General features: G+C 37.5%; 1 long non-coding RNA gene and 1 pseudogene across 2 annotated transcripts in view; one reads left to right on the forward strand and one right to left on the reverse strand.

Moving 5' to 3' along the window:
* Window positions 1-15471, reverse strand: part of LOC309808894 (centrosomal protein of 78 kDa-like) — a 981446-nt pseudogene that overhangs the window by 248637 nt on the left and 717338 nt on the right. The gene's annotated exons all lie outside the window — the stretch shown is intronic.
* Window positions 11625-15471, forward strand: part of LOC309807710 — a 66658-nt gene continuing 62811 nt past the window's right edge. The window contains exon 1 of the long non-coding RNA XR_014294651.1: window positions 11625-11837. This is a non-coding gene — a long non-coding RNA (uncharacterized lncRNA). The remainder of the gene's footprint in view (window positions 11838-15471) is intronic.

The raw sequence follows: 15471 nt of genomic DNA on the forward strand, positions 1-15471 counted from the left end.
AAAATGTTCAGTTTTTATGTAGCTTTCTGGAAGATCTAGCTGGCCATAAAAAACTGAATATATTAGAGGAGGGGGAGTTTTCCCTCATCTTGAAATAATAATGATAAATAATATTTTTAAAGCATTAAATAATTTTCAAAGCACTTTTATGTACATTTTCTCCTCAGACCATCCTAACTCTCTAGAGTTGGTAGAAAAAGGATTAGACTCATTTTGCCCAGGGTGGGGGTTGGAGGGTGGGAATTGAAATTCATGAAGTTTAGCAAATTGCCCATTTAAGCCGTACACAGTTATTAAGTGGCAGGGCCAGAATTCTAACCTGTTTCATGCCATGGCCAATCTAGTGCTTTCCTCTATGCTCTAGGAACTGGACATATTTAAGACGTAAGCACAAAAATGGAAATAGGTCTGAATCTTGCTCTAGTTGCAAATTTGCCTATAGACCTCACTGGAGCCTGAACCAGGAAAATCTATATGAATTTCTTTCTTCAACCCAAAGAAATGGCCATGTTAAATAATTCCTAGGTTTAATTTAAAAAAATCTATACTGTGTGTTTTTTCACCATATTCCAGTTTGTGTATCTTGTGTCTATCAACTTCTCCAAAGAACCATGCTTCCTACCTAAAGGATTGCATTGCTTAATAAACAAACATTGACAATTCTGATGCTAACCTGAATTAAATAATATACCAATCATTTATGAGATCCGCCTTAGTATTTTTACACTCCTGAAATATCTATAACCTGCTTTTTAAAATAGTCTGACACCTACCAAGTACTCTTTCACTTCCTACAAGAAATCAAGAAAAAGAAAGCATTTGTGTTTTTAATTTTAGTGAAGGGTTCTTGATTTAAGACTTAGTCATTTAGTGTCATTTGAATTTCAAGTGTGCCTCAAGTACTTGAGGTTCTCTCTGTATGACTTCTCCAGAGTTTCCATATATATATCATCATTAATTTCATCTTTCACTTGGGATTAGCACAAGAAAGTTTTATTTACTACTATTTCTTAGTTTTCTTCATTTCAAATATTCAGTGCCTTGTCAAAAATAATATTATAGTCTTATACTGTTCATTGATAACAGATAATAACAAGAAATTGTGATTCTGGTTTTCAGTTAAAAAAACAAAACGAGAAACTAAAGAAATAATTACTATAACAATGTTTTTCTCCATTTAGCTAATCAGACATTCACATCAGTGAGTGTTAGATTTTGAGACTATGAATCCCAATACTAAATGTTATATATTCAGAGAAGTGAAAAATAATAATTATTATGCTTCCTCTGTGCTAAATACTATTTTAAAACCAGTTGGAATCCCCCCTCACAACAATCCTAAGAGGTAGGTACTGTTTGCACCTATTTTACAGCCAGACAGACTGAGGCACAGAATGATTAAATTATTCATGGTCACACAGCTAATAAGGCACAGATACAGTATTTAAAATCAAGTCTGTTTTTGTGAGAGTCCACATTCCCAAGCCCTGTAATGAAAGCGTGTGATCCCTACTATTTTCTATATACCCATTTCCTTGCTTTGTGGAAAGAAAGGGAGTGAGGGAAGAGGAGGGAAAGGGAGGGAGGGAAAGAGGAAAAGCAGGCGGAATGGAGGGAGGCAGGAGAATTGTCAAAATTCTGCCAGCTTGTTGATACTGTGTGTTATTTCTTATAATAAGGTTGAAATTAAGGACTTGTAGAGATTTACATAGAATAAATAATTTTAAATTTCCTTAAGGGAAGTCTCTGGTAATATTATCAGATGGTGACAGCAAGTGAATTTCTGTTTAATTCTATTCCTAATTAAAATGCTACAGCAGGCTCGTATTTGGAACAAACACAGTTCTGGTAATTCTCATAGTAATAATTCTACATTTTCTTAAATTTGTTATCATTTTTTTCACCCTCAACACTCTCAGCTTATTTAATTTTAGTACCTACTCTTTTTCAAAAGTCCATACATTTTAGTTAGGCTTAAATCATAGGAAAATTGAAGAAAGTTTAGAGCTTGTAACAGAAGGAAACCACCCCCTTCCCACCCCGAGCCCAGCTCTGTCCATTTCTATCAGAGCTACTCCACCAGGAATGGAGGAATTATTCTAATTGGTCAGATTTAGGACACATTCTATTACATAGGGTGACTGTATTTGTTTAGAGGTACACAGCAACAGTTGCACATTTCTTCTTGTCCGTTGCCTGGTCCTGTGAAAGCAGGTAAGTGGAGTGAAGATCCTCAAAACCTAGACCTCAGTCTCGTTTCTGTTCCATTCCGTTCCACCAGGGTGAGCTTAATCCAGCAGAAGAGTGAGCTCTTCTGTGTTTCGCCGGATGGTTCCATGCAGATGAGTCAAGTTCCATTTTGAGCCTGGAAAATCTTGCATGCTCTCTCATCAACTTCTTCCTTTTCTGAGTGTGTCCTCAGAAAATGGTAACATGCCCCCAGTAAGCCTTTACCACAGCTCTGACTCAGGGTTATTAGGAAGTAATTCCAAATCTCAGACATGTTCTGTATTTTAATCAACAGATAATTTGTACTTACAGTTAACATTTTCTCTGGATTATTCACGTGTTCTTATGCAGTTGGAACCTATTTCTGTCTTCATGTGCTTAAAGCTAGGATGAGTATGGATTTTAATCAAGATAATTTAGAAATTTTATGAAGTGTTTCTTATGTGGCAGGCACTGTTCTAGGTACTGGTGATAGAGTGTTAAACAGAGCGGTTACGATCCACACTCTAAGCAAGGGTACTTAACATGAAAATTCCAATAGGAAAGATGTACAGAAATCATACGCAAAAAACAAGAGTCAGTTTAATATGCGTGGTTGGCATCTTGGGGATAGAAGAAATCTAACACAAGGAGTTTTACAAGACTGATGATATTATAGTCACTTCAGTTGAACTTTGTTTTATTTAAAACAAGCAACTTTTTTTCAAACCAAGTAAAAAAATGGACAGTAATTGTGCAACTTTATAGCTCCTTATTTAGTAAAGAGAGGGTGTGCTTTGACTTGTGATATGAGGCAATTTCAGTATTTTGATAAACTAACCTTCAGCATTTTAGAAATTAAGCTTTTTCATTGATGGAAATTCTAATATTTGCCCATCAGTTTTTATTTCATGCCTCCGAGATTAGATTAAATTTTCCAATTTTAAGTGGAAAACTGGCATATTATCTGTTGACACTACAGTTCCAAGTTTTATCCTAAGAAAAGGTGGGTGAGAGGAATCCCCAGCTCAAAATCCTATCCAATTTTGAATTCTGAAAGTCTTTTTTTTGATTGATTAGTAGATGTTGGTATCACATTATTTGCAATGACAGAGGACATTGTCAAGTTGTTATTAGCATTCATTGCAGCACCGGCTTCTGAGAATGTAGTAGTTTTTTTGTTTTTTGTGTTTATTTTTGCGGTACGCGAGCCTCTCACTGTTGTGGCCCCTCCCGTTGCGGAGCACAGGTTCCGGACGCGCAGGCCCAGCGGCCATGGCTCACGGGCCCAGCCACTCGGCGGCACGTGGGATCCTCCCGTACCGGGGCACGAACCCGCGTCCCCTGCATCGACAGGCGGACTCTCAACCACTGTGCCACCAGGGAAGCCCTGTAGTAGTTTCTTTTAAACCACGTTTTCTCCTCTTGATCCATGACTCCAACTCTAAAAATATCTTGACTCCTTCCTACATCATACATTCAAGAAATAATTACTGATCGCATATACTATTCCACATACCAGGCTGGTCACTAGGGAGTCAAAATGACTAAGGCACAGGCTTGGCTGTCAAGGAGACCCCAATGTAGTGAACCTTTGCTTCTTACTCTTCAAGAGGCACTGATCCTGTGTAATCAGAAGTAATAGGGAATTAAGTAGCATTCATATTGTAATTCAATGTAGATTGAGCCAGATGATTTTCCCAAATCAGGTTTAATCAGAGATAGGGCAAGAGTGTTCTTAGGGATTTTTCCTTGATGAGCATTGTTAACTATCCTTGAGATGCAATAATAGAAGTCAGTGAGTAATTTATCAATTTGGTTTCCTGTGGGAACCAAGATGAAGGACGTTTTCTCCTTTAGTGATTGACTTTCTACAGAGATAACAAAGGCGCTTCAACTTTCCCAGACAAGCAATCACCAGTAAACAGCAGTGATGGTAGATGTGGGTTATTTACTACCATGGGGTTGAGAATATTAGTGAGCTGCATTTTGCCCACTTGTCAAACATTTTGACATCTTGGAACAGAAAGTGTTATTTAAATATAAAAAGCATTTTCTGATGAATTGCTGTTAGTCATCCCTATGAGGAAATGACCTAGTAAGTAATAGATCGGGAATAAGATTGATTTCTGCTAAAGAGTGCTTAAAGTAGCTACATGTTTCAATTTGTGGGGTTTTTTCAACCATTTGTGAGTTACCACAGTAAAAAGCCCCTATAAAAAGCTCTCTGAATTTACTTTCCAGCATTCTTTCCTGGGCTTTCTCTCTCTTTCCCCCTCTCCCTCTCTCTCAGATCAGAAGGAGAGCAAGGGGTCTAAAGCTTTAGTGAGAATCAGAAGGCTTGTCAAAACAATGATTTCCAGAGCCTCAGCTGGGAATTTGCATTTCTAACAAGTTTCTAGGAGAAACTTCTGCTGCTGTTACATATTTGATGAACCACTGCTCAAGTAAACGGAATGGGAATTTAGGAAGTAGAAAGATGGAGAGCTATGAAAAGCTGAAGTCAGCTTCTGATCTTCTTCACCAAGCTGCCCACGCTATTGGGAAGATAATCACTACTGCCCCAGGGAAGCGTATTGAAAGTCACACCAATTAGAATGGGCATCATCAGAAAATCTACAAGCAACAAATGCTGGAGAGGGTGTGGAGAAAAGGGAATCCTCTTGCATTGTTGGTGGGAATGTAAATTGATACAACCACTATGGAGAACAGTATGGAGGTTCCTTAAAAAACTAGAAATAGAACTACCATATGACCCAGCAATCCCACTACTGCTGGCACATACCCAGAGAAAACCATAATTCAAAAAGACACATGCACCCCAATGTTCACTGCAGCACTATTTACAATAGCCAGGTCATGGAAGCAACCTAAATGCCCATTGACAGACGAATGGATAAAAAAGACATAGTACATATATAAAATGGAATGAACTTGGGTCATTTGTAGAGATGTGGATGGACCTAGAGACTGTCATACAGAGTGAAGTAAGTCAGAAAGAGAAAAACAAATATCGTAAATTAACACATATATGTAGAATCTAGAAAAATGGTACAGATGAACCGGTTTGCAAGGCAGAAATAGAGACATAGATGTAGAGAAAAAACGTATGGACACCACGGGGGGAAAGCGGGGCAAGGGTGGTGGTGGTGGGATGAATTGGGAGATTGGGATTGACATGTATACACTAATATGTAGAAAATAGATAACTAATAAGAACTTGCTGTATAAATAAATAAATTTAATTTAATTAAAAAAATAATAATTGGCCTTCCTCTGAGTAAGTGATTGGCCGAGGGCATCATGTAGAATACTCTTGACTGTCCTACTCTTAAGCCCAGGTTTGCCGTGAATGAGCCATTTAACCTCTCTTTACCCCAGTCTTTCTCAGATTCAAACTAGTAATGGTGATTTCCCTTCCCTCTTGTTAAAAAACAAGACAAAACAAAAACTATGCAAATCCTGATGGTGCTTTTCCTTTGTGGAAAATTCTTTGGATTTATCCATCTATTACTCTGATGTAGTAAAGAAGAAATTTAGCAAAATTTCTCTCTGTCCATAAAGATTTTAGGCTTTTAAGCTTAACTCTTTAGCAAAAACTACCAAATGCCTATTCTCCACTGCCTGGGCCTAGACATTTCCTTGATTCTGTCTAAGAGGTGGGGAGCCACACGGGAACAAGTACTTAAAGAGACTCTAAAAAGCCCTATCTTTTCTGCACCCCCTTCGCCACCACCAGCTCTCCAGTTTATCCACTGCTCTTCTCACTCTTGCCACACCAGGAACACCAGCCTCTTAGTTTGTACTTTCAACACTCAACGTTCTCCCATCCAAAGGCCCTTGCATTTACGATTTCATCTTCTGGAAATGTTCTAGAAAAGTAATCCATACACATATAAATAGAATATGATACTAGAGGTTATGATAATAGATAGGATATGACTACCTTCAAGTCTCTGGTCAGATGTCACCACATCAGGGAGACCTTGATCATCCTATAAAAAACAGCTGTTGTGCATCCCCATGCAGGTGCACACATTAACCTACACATGCTCCATGCCATCTCTGATATCGTTTTCTCCATATGTTTGTTCCCGTCTGCCAAACAATATATCAATATTTTGGTATTGGTTTATTTTCGGTCTCTTCCCTAGGTAGAATGCAAATTCTGTGCAGGTAGAGTCATGATTTTTTTCACTGCAGAACCTACAACAATCATTGGCACATAAGAGTCACTCAGTAAATATTTCTAGAGTGAAAAAAAGAAAGGTGATATATCCTGACCTTAGATTATCCACTGCCAATTTTGGTATCTTTTGCATTACTTGCTCAAATGATCTTATACTCCAGTCATACGTACCTATTGGCAGTTGTTTAGGACCACCATTGCTCTGTATGCCCTCGTGTCTTTTTTAAAATTTTATTTTATTTTTTAACATCTTTATTGGAGTATAATTGCTTTACAATGGTGTGTTAGTTTCTGCTTTATAACAAAGTGAATCAGCCATACATATACATATATCCCCATATCTCTTCCCTCTTGCGTCTCCCTCCCACCCTCCTTATCCCACCCCTCTAGGTGGTCACAGGACATATATACACTCACTACCAAATGTGAAATAGATAGCTAGTGGGAAGCAGCCGCATAGCACAGGGAGATCAGCTCTGTGGTTTGTGCCCTCTTGCTTTTTAAATCTTGCTGTAGCCTCTGCCTAGGCTGTTCATTTCTGAAACTTTTTTGTTGTCTTTCACACTTCTACATTTCCTTCAAAACACAAATCAGGTGTCCTGTTCTTCAAAAAGATTTCATGATAAACTTGTTCTTTCTCTGTGTCCTCCTTCCCACCCTGGCACCCTGTCCTGGCACTTACCTACTCATTATGTTATACTATTCTGTCCAGTTGAAACTCCTTCCAGCTTTACCAGAGACCACTTGAAAGCAGGGACTGCTTCTGACATCAAAAGCACAATGCGCCAATGCCTGGCATATGACAGCTACTCATAAATGATCAATAAATGAACAACAATCCACCTTATTCTTTTTCTTATCATAAGAAGCTACTCTTCCTTGCTTTAAACTTCTAAAATTGCCCTGAGGGATATAATAGTAATGAGTGTTCCTGAAAATCAAGAGAATGGGCACTTATGATAAGTAGCTTGAAGGTCAGCCAAGTGAAAACTGGAATAGCTCTCAAACAAGGAAGAGGAGTGAGGCATTCAAGCTCCTTTAGGAGTAGCAAGTAGCAGTGATGCTGGTGTTCACACTGCCATGGAGAAAACCACTGCCATGTGAAGCTCCTAACACGAGTAAATATGTAGTATCTCTGAGGTATGTGATAGTATGTGAGAGTAGATCATGACAGAACTCTTCAGCAACCTTGTTTCTGGATTTTACCTCATCCAGCATCACTTGGTGTATGCTGAGGTAATGCACAAATTTTACTAGGTAATTAGTCTAGGAATTATTCCTCTAGGGTAGAAAGATGCGACCTTACTCCAGTCGTGTTGCTATAACAAAATACCACCAACTGGTAGATTATAACAACAGCAACTATTGCTCACAGTCCTGGAGGCTGGGAAGTCCAAGACTAGCGTGTTTGCCTTCTGGTGAGGACCTTCCTCCTGGTTCATAAGCTGACACCACCTCCCTGTGTCCTCACATGGTAGGAAGGGCAGGGGATCTCTCTGGAGCCTCTTGTAAGGCATTAATTTCATTCATGATGGTTCCACTGTTACGACTCAAGCACTTCCCAAAGGTCCACCTACTAATACTATCACATTGGGCATTAGGGTTTCAACATAGGAATTTCAACATAGGAATTCAATGTATAAAACATTCAGACCATAGCAGATACTTGGGAGTCGAAGCTTGTTCTAAACTTTATAGCTGGGAAGACTCTGTGAAGCTAGTATGTGTGGCTGAGTCATGCATGTTTGAAGATGATAAAAGACCCATCCCAGCAGAAAAATCCTACACACAACTGAGAAACCACTGGGCATTGTGAATGAGTGTATGCCTTGGCAGAAAGATGTTCCAGCTGTTCCTCCTCACAGCTGTGAGTGAATTATGCATGATATTGCAAGAGGACTTTTTAAATATGAGCAATTTGGAGCAAAAATGACAAAAGAGAAGTGCAAAGAAACAAGGTGAGTGAGTATTGAAAGGCAGAAGTGGTATATTGGTAGGCCTGGAAATCAACTGTCAGTAATTTAAATTGATTAAATGTAGCATAGAAAATGTACAAGAAAAGGTTGAGGGGATCAAATTAACAGGCAAAAGAAACAATTTTCTCAACAGTAACATTTTTGCTGTATCAAAGTGAAAGCAATCCGTAAGAGATTGAGAAAATGAGTATATTTTCTCATTCCTTTGTCATGTGACAAAGGAATAAAATAATTCCTTTGTCACATGACTAGATCTAAGGTGAAAATTAGAACTTTATCTCAATATAAGGAGGCAGTCATTCTTAGGAAATAACATTTAAATTGAACAAGTAAAAGGAGATCAGAGGCATGAACCAAGAGATAAGAACTTGTCTCACTTGTTCGTAAACTATGGGGCCCAACTGTCGAACAATAATCAGTATCGAGGCTGCAGAGAACAAAGTTTTATTTAGGGTCTTGATAATTGCAATCCGGGAGACACAGATTCAGGTAAAACCCAGAGATGCTCTGTGGAAGAGAAAGAGTCAGGGACTTATAAAGATAAAAGGTACAAGGTTGTTAAAGCTGTCTGTCAGGGATTATGATTGACTGTGACGCAGGAAAGGAAATATTTGTCCTTAAGGGATTCTCTGTCACAAGTTATTTTAGGGTAAGAGTCCGGTAAGTATCTTGAGTTTCTGGAACGTGGACAGATGCTCTGGATGCCTGTGTCAAAGCAATAGGTAGTCAAAGTTCAGATTCCATCTCGGCTGAGATGTGCCTAAGTCACACTTCCTCAGTGGCTTCCTCAGAGGCTCCATGTGAGAGAGCTCTCCCTACCAGTAATGACTCCATTTCTATTTTCCTTTCACACAACTTACCTTCACTCCTCAGATGTGTTGGGAACTGATAAGCATATTCTCACCGTAGTACTTGTTGTCGCTCACTTGCATTAAAGTGGACCATAGCCAACATCAATAACTGATTATTGAGTTTTGTTGTATTTTTCTCAAATTCAGAGTTATTTATTTTAAAGCATCAGTAAGCAAACTATGGCCTAAAGGTGAAATCTCTTCTTGAGCTAAGAATGGTTATTACATTTTGAAAAGGTTGTAAGAAAAGAAAAAGAAAAAAGGAAAAAAAGAAAGAATATGTGTTACAGACCTATGTAGCTCATAAAGACAAAAATATTTATTACCTGGAGGGCTTAAATTTAAGGGGATATTGATGTTCACATTCATTATATATATATATATATGAATATAATAAATATATTATGAATAACAACTGAATATAATAAATGTATATAATGAATGCGAAGGTTTATATATACACAGTTAAGTATAAGAGAACAATTTTGTCTTACACATTGTAGGATTTCACGCCCTAAAGGGTGGATTTCTCGATAAGAGAAAGAGAAGATATATATTTACCAGTTCATAGTTTATTGAGGACAAGAAGGAAGAGGACTGAGGCAAGTTCACTTCATTTTTGCAATGACAACATTACAGAGGAAAATGAAGTAAAAAATGTGAAACAGAAGCCTGATTGTGGAAGATGCATGAAGGGAATGAATAAGGCAATGAAAGGGGATAAACTACTTTGAGAGCTCTGATGCCAGGAGGAAAGTGGCAAGTAGTCATGTATGTCCCTGCAGGTATTTGTAGGTTGTCTTCCACTCTGAGATTTCTCTGCTGCTGACCCTCCCCTAAACAAGTGTCAGAGAGGATTGGAGCTCTGTCTTCACAGCGCTTGCTGACTTTTCAAGAGAAACATTGTACAGATAGACCCACAGACATACTGAAATAGATATCCGCAGCTCTGTTGCATGTGTAGTATTTAGCTTCTTCAGTCTGTGTGTGAAACACTTCTAACCTGTTTCCCCTACTCCAGTGCCCACAGGGCCACCAGTTTTCAACCTGTTTTCTCTGTCCTGTTAAACACACCTCTTTTTCTAGCAGCTGAATAGGAAGGAGGACCCCCGTTTCAGTTGTTGTCTTCCTCGAAACTGTTCATTCTAAACGAATTCTCACATTTCCCTTCAGAATCTATCTACCATCTCCCTCTATGTCCAAACTCCTCCTGATAGACAAATTTATTGAGCGCTTAAATGTATACCAATTACCGTTTGTCAGTGGCATTTAACCCTCACAAATATTATCCACATTACACAGTTAAATACTGAGACTTAGAGAAAGTTAGAAACTTGCCAAAAGTTGCAAACTTAACAAGTGACATGTCTAGGATTCAGGCACAAAAGATTTGAGCCCAGAGGCCATGCTCTTAACCATGAAGTTAAACCCTCTAGGAAGAAGTTAACACCTGTTCAAGGGAAATGGAGGGTCCATACTAGCTCCCTTATTTATACCAGCCTCCAGAGGGGAAAGTTTAACAGAAAAGTGCTCCCATTTAATTTTTCTATTTCTTTAACCACTGAATTAAACAATAACACATCCTCCTTAAATGTAATCTCTCTTTGATTCAAGCTTTCTGATTATTTCAGAAGCTTCAGTGAATAGTTGATATCTTCATAATTTTTTTCTTTAATTTCAGAACTTTGTGAGAAGGATAATGCTATTTTCTTTTAAGTGATTAGATAATTTTGTAATTTTCTATGCTAAAAAGTATACTTACAGTATATATAAAATTCGATGTATTTAACGTGTACTTTTGTTAAAGCATTGTAAAATAACAACTGAATTGTACTCAAATAAATACATCGTTTTCCTCAACATTGACTTAATGTGCACTATAGTTCATATTTTTTTCTGATTAGTTCAGAATTATCAAATTAGAGAATTATCATTTTGAGACTGGTTTTTACTAACTCTAACTTCCATGTTCCTAATGAATAAACTAAGCTTTATTTATCCTTAATATTTTCTGACGTCTTCACTTCAATTGAAATCTGGATTGTTTCAAATGATTCCCCTACCATCTCCACCACAAATTTACCTCTCTGTTTCTCTAGTATAAGAAGAGCCAGGCTGCTTCTTACATTTCTGCCACTTTCTGATTATTATTGTATGATCTCTGCATTCCCCTAATTTTAACTTACTGTTAGGAAGTAAAGTTGGCCCTCTCTCTATGCAAACCACTCCTGTATCCTCCAGAACCAGTGCCCACTTCTACTTTCCTGAACGAGGTCAACTACAGTTCACCAAGCTTACCATTTTTTAATTTTAATTAATTAATTAAAATAAATTAATTTTATTGAAGTATAGTTGATTTACAGTGTGTTAGTTTTAGGTGTACAGCAAAGTGATTCAGTTATACATATACATATATCTATTCTTTTTCAGATTCTTTGCTCATATAGGTTCTCATAGACCAAGCTTACCAATTTTATAGTTTCATTGCCTGTCTGCATCTATGCCATGACCTCATTTCTCATTCACGTCTCAAAATTAAACTTTCAGAACTCTACCGCAACAACGATCAGTGGTCTACTGAACTTGTATAAGATGACCAGAAGTTGAAGTATTGTAAGCATTAGTAATATAAAAGTCCAACTACTGTCTGTTCTGCAAATGAATATATGTTTAATACTAAAAGTTTCACCATGGTAGTGTGAGTCTTTCCAAAATTTATTACATTCCTATTATATGCCAAGCACTGACTTACTCTTTGATTTCATTTTTCCCCCAATTTTGTTTTCCAAACACAGAATGACAACTTGGTGAAAAAAACCCTGCGGCATATACCAAATACCAAGATGTGCATCCTCTGCCCATCCTCATTTCTGTATTCCCACTCATCCCATCGTAATTAGATTCTGCCACTTTTCTCCTGAGCCCTATAATAGTCTCATGTCTACTCACTTCCCATCTCTTCCCCGTCTTTTAATCTCAAATGCCGTTCATACATACAGAACGTCACCTGAATGATGTTCATAACTGATGGCTGCTTGCTTTCTTAAGAATGCTTAAAAGATGCAGTGTTGGAAGAGAAAGCTGTCACCACCTGCTGACTTGTGCCCAAAGTCTCCGAGGCTGAAACTTCTGCTTTCATAAATGGGGAGGCCCAGCCCAGAAGTGAAATGAAGAAGTGCCATAAAAGAGCTTATGAGCCTTTTAAAGACTTCCCAGGAGATATACACACACACATACATGTACACAAGATGTTCAGTGTGATTTCAGAGAAATTCTCAGAGACCTCATATGTCTCAAACACTGGGTAAGACCTCTGCTTCCAGACATTCTAAAATTTACTCTTGAATAATGCAACCCAGAGAGCGGTGTACTTGGACCAAATTACTTATATCCCTTATAGTATTATTTCTGGCAAATTACCCCATCTGCTTTTGGCTTGCATAACAGACAATGGCAAGAATTTCTTTTCTATCTATTGGTAGAGGTCCTCTTCCATGACATCCTTTATACAAAGACTATATAAATGCACATAATGTCTTACATATTATTTCATAGGTTTAAGAGATACTTGGTGTCCAGTGTAGAATAACATGGACTATGGGCTAACCATGTTCTCTAAAGAATAAAGTAGTTCTTTGTAAACTAGACTGTTTATATATTTCATACACACTCTGCTTCCCAGTTATTCTCTCTTATCACTTAATAAATTCTTTTGATGTCTTTTCTATATCATTTGTACTAAAGTGAAACAAAGCGAGATGTTTTTGATTGCTCCATACCTGGACAAAAGTGTTAGAATGGAAGCCTAGAGGCTGCTATGGTGGTAGCAGTCATAATGAAAATGAGAGAACGCCTAAATGGATGTGGTTTTCCTGCTTCAATTACCTGGAGATTGTTTTCCAGTGCTGACACCAGGATGTTCTGAATTTTGCTTTAGTGAAACGAATTAGTGTTTCCTCTACAGTTTTAATTATAGTTTTGTTTCCTCTAAAATTGCTATGTAATTTCATTGACCATTGAGTTAATACAAAGTGAACTCCTTGGCCTGGCCCTCCAGGCACTCCAACTGTTCTAACCTATCCCTGCTGCTCCATCACCTCCCCTTCTCCTACACATGGGCCTGTGCTGCCATCAAACTGCACAAACCTCTCTTCTCTCAAGTGCTGGGGAGTTTTCTAATCTCTGTCACTTTTCATTCTGCTGATTATGTCAGGAATTGGATTTTCTTAGATGTGATGCATATTAAATCTACTTTACATGTATAACATGTTTATATAGTTAATAAATTTGACAAAAAATTATTAAGTGATGCCTAATGATGACTACGTTACAAAATCATATATATATATATGCCTTTTCATATATATCCATGTCTTTCAACACTAACCTCACCCTCTACATTCTCATAATACTTAAAATATGCTTGCCTTATGTTTTCCAGGCCATTGCATGTGGTGCTCTCTTTGCCTGGAGTTCTCTCCTTCCTCCGTTCTTCTACTTGCCACCACTTCCCCATGTAATGACCCGATTTGGAGAAGACTTGTTTCTGCCCCTCTTATGGGTTCCCTTAGTACCCTATTCTAAGTTCTATTAATTCAGACTGCATTGTAACTCCCTGTTCATTGTCTTCATCATTGTGTCCCCAATGCGTATACAGCACCTAAGGTTTGGAAAGTACTCAAATAAATGAAAGTTGGTGACATTGAAATACATGTATAACTGGTTTAGAAGAGTTAAATGATCAGTGTTATTGAAAGTCATAAAGACACTTACGCCTTTGACCCAGTAATCCAGGAGTCAAAAATTCACATGCTTTCAGGGTCAAGCAAGTAATCTAAATGTGCCATGTTGGCCTGGGGGGGAAGGCAATAGGAATACAGGTTACTGTACTTGCCTCACCTAAACACATTCAGATTTACACTTTTATAAATACTGTCGATACAAGCCAAACAACCATAACCCCTGTCTCATTCAAAGAAACAATTCTGTAGAGGAAAAAAATATTAATAATAATGTTATTTGTGAATCTATCTGTAATAAGGAAAAAATGAAGACAAATGGCTAGTAATAGGAATCTGATTAAATTAAATATAGATTGTATCCATTAAATATCATATATTCTTTAACGTTAAAATAATCCCCCAATTGTAATATATGAAAAATGCTTTAGTTATTGGAAATAGTGAAGGAATAACACAAAACCCTGTGTTTGCTGTAATTGCAACCATGTAAAAATGTACATCCTTGTTTAAAAAAAAGGATTAATCAAAATGAAGATAACTATGTTAGGGTGCTCAAAATAGAAATGATTTTTGTAAAGTGCAGCATTTAATAATGCCGTCATTTTTCCAATCCCAGTCTCTGGAGAAAACTTTGGCAATATCTCTTGGAGACTTAGAAGATGATACCTAGCAAGCAGAACCAGGTTACTTTGGGTAAAAGCTGAAGAATATGAATTGTGGGCTGAGCTACAAATAACATTGTCATAGCAACCTCCAAAGATTTCATAGAAAAGGCATGACTTGGATTTCTCTTTTTTTTTTTTAAGGAAAATGACTAACAAGATCCCTTTTGAAACAGTTCTGATACAGTGAGGGATAAGATACAATAAGTTTGATAAAGAGTTTTGTTGAGAACTTGGGATAAACTGGCATAACCTTGAGATCAGAAGTGAGACTCCCTAGTGTAGCCTTAGCACATTATTTTGTGTGTGTGTATTGATTAGTTTTCAGTGCCGTAACACGTATGTGATGCCAATCTGCCTTCCATGCAGATAATATTTATTTAATAATAAAATATTAAGAACAATATAATAACTCTATAATGATAATAATGGTTATTATAAGTAAAAAAGTTCAATTCTCCTTGTTAAGAGACATTTCATATATTTCTCTGATTCTTTATAATGAAGGCTTGATTATCTGTTCTCAGGGTTCTTCTGTGATACTATATATAACCTCCTGGAAACAGGACTGTGGAAATACTGATAGTATCAACGGAAATCATTGTAACTTCTTCCTTGGAAAGGGCGTATTCCATCAGTCTCATTGCCTCATTTGTTAAGCTGAATCGCCATCCTCAGTGAGAGATCATTTCAGTGTCCAAACTTCCTGCAAGGATTTATGTATTAAGCCCATTCTGTTTGAGTTTAGACCAGGAGTGTCCCTTAGGTTATTTTATGAACCCAGGTTCCCCGTAGTTTGCAAAAGCTGGCCCAGCCCACTGGCAGAAAATCTGCTTCTGATAG

Source organism: Mesoplodon mirus (assembly GCF_964341445.2).
Source record: "Mesoplodon mirus genome assembly, chromosome: 7".
Taxonomy (NCBI): Eukaryota; Metazoa; Chordata; class Mammalia; order Artiodactyla; family Ziphiidae; genus Mesoplodon; species Mesoplodon mirus.